The sequence below is a fragment of the Merops nubicus genome, unplaced genomic scaffold (genome assembly GCF_000691845.1).
Source record: "Merops nubicus isolate BGI_N331 unplaced genomic scaffold, ASM69184v1 scaffold9090, whole genome shotgun sequence".
Classification (NCBI taxonomy): domain Eukaryota; kingdom Metazoa; phylum Chordata; class Aves; order Coraciiformes; family Meropidae; genus Merops; species Merops nubicus.
The window spans coordinates 44,910-52,943 of NW_008582150.1; positions in this window are offsets into that span (position 1 = coordinate 44,910).

Consider the following 8,034-nt stretch of genomic DNA (forward strand, 5'->3'; position numbering starts at 1 on the left):
GCTAGGGATTTGAAGTTCTTAAATCCCTTCTGGAGGCTGCTAAGCCATACATTTTAAAGATCACATTCATCTCAGGCCTGAGAGATACTTTTTCAGTACAAACTGTTCTTTAGGATCTGCCTGCAGGGCAGACACTGTCACTTGTGGCCCTAGGACTTCAGTCACCTTCCTGCAAATGTGGTGCTTGCACCACTAGTTCAAACTAGGCTGATGGCAGGTCATTCTCCTGTCTAGTAGTGCTAATGTATCTCTTGAGGAGGACATTTCTGTACAGACTGGTTCATGGTTCAAGTGTGAACTCTTACAAGGCAAAAACCCCCAAGGTTTTCAAATACGTTTAATGAATAAAATGTATACCTGTTATTCACATAAAAATAACTGTACAATTCAGAAGTCATACAGCTGATAAAAAGCAGTAACATGGTTGCAACCAAAACCCTTCCAAAAAAACCCACCCAAGCCTCCAAAACCCCTGGAAAAAAACCTCAAACCAACCCACCCATAGATTTTTCATGTAACCTGACCCTCACACAAAGGCTTTTACTGTGATTTTTCATGTCAAGAGCAAAGTGTACCATTGTTAGTTACAGTGATGTGAGTTTTCAGGTAAGTGTTCAGTCAATAAAGATTTAGATTATACAGCAACCTTTAAATTTTAGAATTTTGTTCAACTCTTGCCATGGCAGCAAGAAACAAAAAGGCACAAGGGCTCCTGTGTGAAATCTTGAATCTTAATTTAACGGTACTCCCTCAGATTAGAAAAGCACAATTGTTTCCAAAAGGTGGTCCTCCAAGGTTAATGTTTTTGTCACATAGTTTGATGCTGCTGTGCTGAGTTTCCCCTCAGCTGCAGTGGGTGGCTCTTAAAAAAGAGAAAGCAAAACAACAAGGTATTTGGAAGAGTAGTAATTAAGCTGTGCTTAAAAGAAGGTAGGATCTCCACTACTGTAGTGTGGCTACTGCTGGTAAATGTCTTTTTAATGGCTACTTCTTGGCCAGTCTTTTCCCATGTAATTACTTTGCTAATATGGTACAAAAACCTGTTAAAAAGCATGAGCCAAGCTGCCCCTGAGCACAGCCGATAGGGGAGAGCAACTGACATCATCTAGCTGTACTTGTGCAAAGTGTGTGACACTGTCCTGCACAACCTCCTTGTCTGCAGATGGGAGTGAGGTGGGTTTTGCTGACGGGCCAGCCGGGGGGTAGGAAGGGGCTGCTGTCCCAGCAGAGACCAGCCAGGAGCTTCAGCATCCACCATGTGGCAGCAGTGGCCATGAGTCTGCCCACGCCACCAAGCTGTGCGGGCCAGCCAACATGCTGGAGGGAAGGGACGCCGTCCAGAAGGACCTTGAGAGGTAGGCCTGTGCAAATTTGGGGCCCTACTAAGGGGAGACAAGAAAGCTGGAGATGGACTTTTCATCAGGGAGTGTAGTGATCAGGGATAATGGTTTTAAACTGAAAGAGGGTAGATTTAGCTTAAATGTAAGGAAGAACTTCTTCACTGTGAGGGAGTGAGACACGGGAACAGATTTCCCAGAGAAGCTGGGGATGCCTCCTCCCTGGAAGCATTCTAAGACCAGGCTGGATGGGCTTTGAGCAACCTGGTTTAGTGGGAGGTGTCCCTGCCCATGGCAGGGGATTGGAACTAGATGACCTTTAAGGTCCCTTCCAACCCAAACCATTCCATGATTCTGTGATTTACTGTAACCACCATTCTATTTTCACCTTCAACTGCCAGACACAATGGATAATAAGAAAGACTAAAAAGGGATAATTGTAATATTTCTTCCCTTTCAGAGAAGGGAAGGAGCAGCTATAGTCTATAAATTTTGCACTATATTATAAAAGAGTCACTCCTAAATTTTTTAAAAAAATCTTTTGCAGACGCACATGAAATGTAAATTTCTTCCTGATAAAATAGTTTGAGTCAAACGAGATCAAGGTGATGAATCTTTTTAACATTTGTGGAGATACCAGCTACCAACTTCAAAGCAGTGGTAGCTGGCAGAGCTGGGATGTTGTGCTGAGAAGGCTCAGCAGGGCCAGCTCCCATCTCTCCCACAGTGGCAGCCTGCATTAAGGGGCTCATCAATCACCTTACGCCATTTTGATCGAACCGAAACACCGCGCATCCTTTTTTGCCTGCCAAGGGCTTGGTACAGCAGCCTAAATACAACCACCCCCTTCCTCCGTGTCCTAAATGGAGCTAAATGGAAATTGTAAATACTCCCCAAGTGAACTCTGTACTGCTCAGAAGACCTGTGGTTTAGATTTGCGTAGCAGCGGTCGATGGAGCGCATTGTAAGACGGGAGCAGCAGCCTCAAGGGATTCAGTATCTGCTGTTGTAAAGACATCGTAAAAAAAAACCACCATAGGACAGGTGGGTCTGCAAGATAAAAGGCAGAGCCTGACTGGAGCGTTTGATGTCAGAACATTCTGCACGCCAGGAGGTTGTTTTAAGTGCAGTTATATCAAGGTGAGGAACTCAAGAATCAAGATTGAGGCTTTGACCCCAACTTGCAAGTCTTATTTAGCGCCAGCAGTGCTCCCTGATCTACTGACTGTAGATGCCATCTGTGCAGCAGCATCAGGCAGGGTGAATTAAGGACAGTTTGGTGCATATTTTCAGCAGTAACTGTCCACGAACAGAGGGCCAAGGAAAATGCTCGCAAATTAAAAGCTGACAGCAGACACTGACACGACACTCTCATCTACTCGTTGCTGGAAGTCCTTTAGGAGGTCAATCCTGAGGGTGGAGAGATGATACTATCATGTAGAGCTGAAGTATCCCATATCCGAGGTTGCAGAAGAGGAGAGGAACGTTGTCTATAAAGACGTTGGCAATGCTTGAAGTAGTGAAGAAAGAATTTGTAGCGCTCAGCCTTGGCTTGCAGAGTTTAATTTTAACTGTGTTAAAAATAGAAGCATATGATAGGAACCTTAACAAAAAAAATTTACAGCTGGAGTATTCATGCTGCCATCTCACTGCGGCCCCTTCCCACTCTGCTCCTGCAGCGTGGTGTCAGTGTAACTGTAACGCTCTCTTCTGAGCACCCCTGTACCTACACACCTTCACAACCGCTGACCGCGGCACCACCGCCTCAGTGGTTTATAGCCTTGAGTGTATGCTTGACATGTGAAGTGTTTTCTTCACGTGAAGAAAAACAAAGTGGGTTTTCAAACTGTGTGAGGGAGGGAGAAGACAGAAGAGCATGCTGCTGGTCTTTTTGCCCTTGTTGCCTCCATCTTCCTTGCACTGCTGTTTACAAATACTTCAAAGTTCATTGGATTCTGCTTCACATAATGGTCATATAAAACCAAGCTACAGCAGGTCAAGATTTATTGACCCAGGTGCTTAGAAGCTTACCTGAATTGGGTTTGCTGTTGACTGCAAGTTGTCCCCCTCAGAAGCTGCAGCTTTCAGGTAATATATCTATGTACAGAGAGAATTCTATTGCCAAACAGTGTGAGGAAGGCAATAAATACAAAATCCTAAGTTGCCAGGAGGTGTAATTTGCTGCCCATTACAATGGGAAATTTAAACTCCATCTAGAAGAGCCTCTGGGCCAAGCCAGCCAAGCAGTTAGGGATAACTGCAGGGGGAATGTAAAACAACCAGCAATGTTCCTTCTCTTCCAATTGTGCTCCAACACACACCCCACATGAGGCTGTACAGCCTGAATTTTAACTGCAATAAAGCAAACTACAGAAATGCTCAGGTGCTGCCATGAGGCAACAGAGATGCCAAAGAAGGTAGAAATTAGTCCTAATGAGTATTGACTGAGTCTTCCCTCAAGGACTAGTCTCGTCCCAGACCCTCAAGATCTCCTGTAGGGTGTACAGGCATTTCACAGTTGTCTGCAGGATTTGCTGACCTGTTGTACAGGTGCACAGGCAGGGACCCTGACCATTGTTCTTCCTCCCTTTCATCTGTGTGTGAGGTCCAGCTCATGACACTGCAAATGATTCCATCTCACCTGCTGGCTCTTCCCAAAAAAAGACTGGTGACAGCTGTGCCAGACCCCACACTACCCCAGCCCTTACGTAAGCAGCCCATTATTTCATGACACATCCATTTCCCTTGTCATCACAGCCTTTGGAGAAAGGCCTAGAGCTTCAGCACTCAGAACTGCAGAGTTTGTGCTTCCATGAACTAATAACAAGAGCACTTGAGGGCCTGGAAGTTTCACTGTAGAGAGTGCTCCCTCCATGCACAGGCGTTTTGTGTAAGCACAAAGCAAAAGTTCTCCTGGCACACCGTTGCATCAGCCACAGCTTTAGTTATCTAAAGCATTTACACCCACTAAGCAGGCACAGCCTTCAGCACCTTCTCTTCTACCTTCTCCTTTCTAAACCTTGAGAGGCCACATTTTCAGGCTGGTCTTGGAGGTTGCTGGGTTTTTTACACTGAAGCTCAAAAAACAACGTTAAGACTCTGGAGTTTTATGACAGATTCTGGTCAGAGCTGGCAATACCAAGCTGCACTTGGACACCGAGAGGCACCCTGAGAGACATGAATCCTTGGCTCCAGCTGCAGCAAGGGATACCGAGACCCAGAGCCGCTCCTTCTCCTTGGAGGACGGGGTGGCATTTTGTCTGAGCTCTGGCCAACCTGACACAGCAGCACTGAGCTGGACACAGTTCAATTGTCTTAGATCTGACTCATCTACAGGTTTTCTTTCGATCTAAATCCAAGTTATTTTTAAAGTAGACTGCAGTACAATACAGCTGCTGTGGAATTGGCTTAGTAAGGAAGGTAAGGTTGCAGGTATTTAGTCCACAACACGTAACTGTAATGCAGGCAGTCTGCCCAAGTGCCACAGAAAGTTATTTGTTTGAGAAATGCAGCCTTAGCACAAAAGTCCCATCAGGGCTTTTAGCCCAGAGACTTCAATCTTAATTTAATCCAGCTGCCACATCAGAACCATTATAATCAATGAACAAAAAGATCTGCACAGTCAGCAACAAAACACCACTTTAAGTACCTACATATTTGAGGACCCAAGTAATGCTCCTACTCATAAATAAGAGGCTTCCAGCTGAGCCTATAACAAATGAACTACATTGATGCTGGGCCACAAGGTGTTTAGGAAAGCTGTGGGCCCCTAAAAAATGAAGAAGGTTTAGGCAGAGCTGGCCTTTCACTGCCATCAAAGTCAGTGAATTTACACTGCAGTCTGTGGCAGGCAGTCTGTGGTGGGACAGCTGGCACCACCGTCGGGTTATCGGAATACCTATTTATGCAAGTCTGACACCAGCTCAACGTGAGGCAATTTTTACCTCCTTCACACAGTTCTGACACAGCAGCGCTATATGCACTTGGACAGTAGGACCATGAGACACTGTCATACTCATTTTTCAAAACTGTTAGGAGCTTTCTCTTTCTGGTCCCCAGTAAACCAAAGCAATAGAAACGTACATTCCTACTGCACTTCACACAGAGGCGAGTGCAAAACCCCTGCAAAACTGCAGCAGTTCACCTCTGGCTCGCTCGTTACCGCAAGCAGCCCGAGTGTCATGTACCTCCGTTTCTGCTGATAATGCTCAAAAGGTGCAAGGAAGAACATAACTGTAATTATCTAAATCAGATCTGGACACAGCAGCAACATTTCTGTGCTGTGCCAGAGCTATCAAGTTAAAAGAACAGAAATCTCAGTATTCTACCCGTACCTGCAGATGCAGTTTAAATGTTACAAATGTAATGGGAGAAGTCATAAAAACTGCAGGCATGACATAGCAATTTCAGTAAATACAGCACAGTAAATTGCTTATTAAATCAAGCTGCCCTCAAACAGGAGCTGTGGCCACAAATTCAAATGACACAACAACATAATTTAACTGTGCCAAATCACACCGCTCCCATCCTTTTCTTCCCAACCCTGAAATTTTACAGCTTCTTAGGGGAGTGAAAAAAACCTTCTGGAAGCACAAAACCTTCTGTGAGGAATAAGCAGAGAGCACAGAAGGGTAGTGAATGTGTATGTGCTGCGCTGGATGGTGTACTGCTCTTGGTAAATAGAACTTAACCTCTTGAACTCAGACTCTTGGACTGAAAAAAAACCTTCTGGAAGCACGAAACCTTCTGTGAGGCATAAGCAGAGAGCACAGAAGTGAATGTGTATGCGCTGCGCTGGATGGTGTACTGCTCTTGGTAAATAGAACTTAACCTCTTGAACTCAGACTCTTGGACTCTGCAGGGTGCAGTAAGTTTGTCTGCAAATGTTCTTCTCTGCAGGAGCGAACAGGCCTCTGGGGCGCTGTGCCCGGGGCCAAAGGGCGATCAGAACGGCACGGGGGGCAGAAATGCCATTCAGGCTTAGCGTCTGGCCAGTCCTCTTCCCCTTCCAAAGCACAGTCCCCACCAGTGGCCCAGCTCCCAAACACACCATGTTTTCTCCCCTTCTAAGAAATTTACCCATCTTACTAAAAAGATCATCCTGCATCGGAAAGGCAAATGCACAAAGTGGGCCTGGCAGCGGGACACTGCTGAACTCACTGGGCTTTTATTTACCAAGTGACAAACCCCAGTGAACGAGGAAATTACTAACTTATGGACTGGATGCTTTGAAGGATGTATCTGGGGGTGCCGATGGGAAGGACGGCCCATGCCCGCTACTGGGGTTTTTCTCCTCTCCACAGCATACAGATGAGAACAAAAGCTCTCATTTCTGTTCCTCCAAACCAAGGTCAGAAGTTACCAGGACAAAAAAAGGCAGCACATCTGAAACTGCAACACTAACAACTTGATCTCATTTGAAATCCTGTATTTTTCTTTAGGGCATACATGGAAATGTACAAATTTAAGAACAATGCCAAGAATACAATAATAAAAAAGACAGTAAGCAGGGCCAAGAACACAGTGCCTGAACTGCAACTGACTGTATGTGTCCAGAGATCAGCAAGTGCAAAGGGTGATGCTGCTTTGAATAAAAGCTGCCAAGTGTGTTAAGCCAATTAATACAAACGGGGTGTGTGCGCACTGAGAGTAACCTACAGGGCATCCAAAAATGGCCAAAGGCAAAAAAGAATAGCTACAACTGTTTTCAGATAAAGTATTCTCTTTATAGGTAGGTTGCAAAAAAAAAAAAAAAAAAAATATAGCAGGTTGGAATTGCTGGAAAGATTCCTCGCTACAGCAGAACAGCTTTAAAAACACACTCAAAGGCTACATCATTGGAAATGAGGCATTCACAGTTTGAAACATCCAGTTGGAGACTGGAAATTAACTTTGGTATCACTGAGCCACCACCTGCAGGTTTTGGAATAGATCTGCCAGCACCAAGACACTTCTTTCGTGACTGAAAAGGACTGCCCTGGTCTCACACACACACACACACATTGAGTGTGGGGAAATCCCAAGCACAGAGCACTCCTGGGAAGAGCAGCATGACACTGTGTCCTCCAGGGGCCTACAGCTTACACAATGGGCACCTGGGGGCTTTTGTAAACAGACACAACATTGGTGAGAGATGGAATAACTTGTTATCTAGCCAGAGGGAAGAAGCTTATTAAACAAGCATTTGGCTGAGGAACTTACGCACACAGAAGTGATTAATCTTGAAAGATCAACGTTTTCAAGCTAAATCAAAGGTTCTGCATTGCAAAGACAAGAAGATGTATTTCCTGCCAATATTTTTTTTGCTGGCTGAGTGTTGGACATTATGCTACTATCGAAAGTAAGACCTAGCTGCAAGTCTGATCCCACTCAGGAACCAACTAATATAAAGTTACGTGTACGATTGCCACAGTCCTGAGCCAGCCACAGCACTCATCCACCTCTTCCTTTTGTGGAGCTGACAGACAGATTTCCAAGGAAATCTAGGTAAACAGATTTTCCAGGTAGATTTTCCAGAAATATTTACAAGGGGACGTGGTGCACAAACACTGTTCTGACCTTTCAGCAAGAAGTTGTCCACACAGCTCCAGATTTCAAAGGCTGAATTTATCCTGCTGGATGTACAGCGTAAGGTCTACTACAGCTTATTCAGGAAATCCTCCCCTTCCTCAAATTTACTGATGCTTTTTTGAGCAGT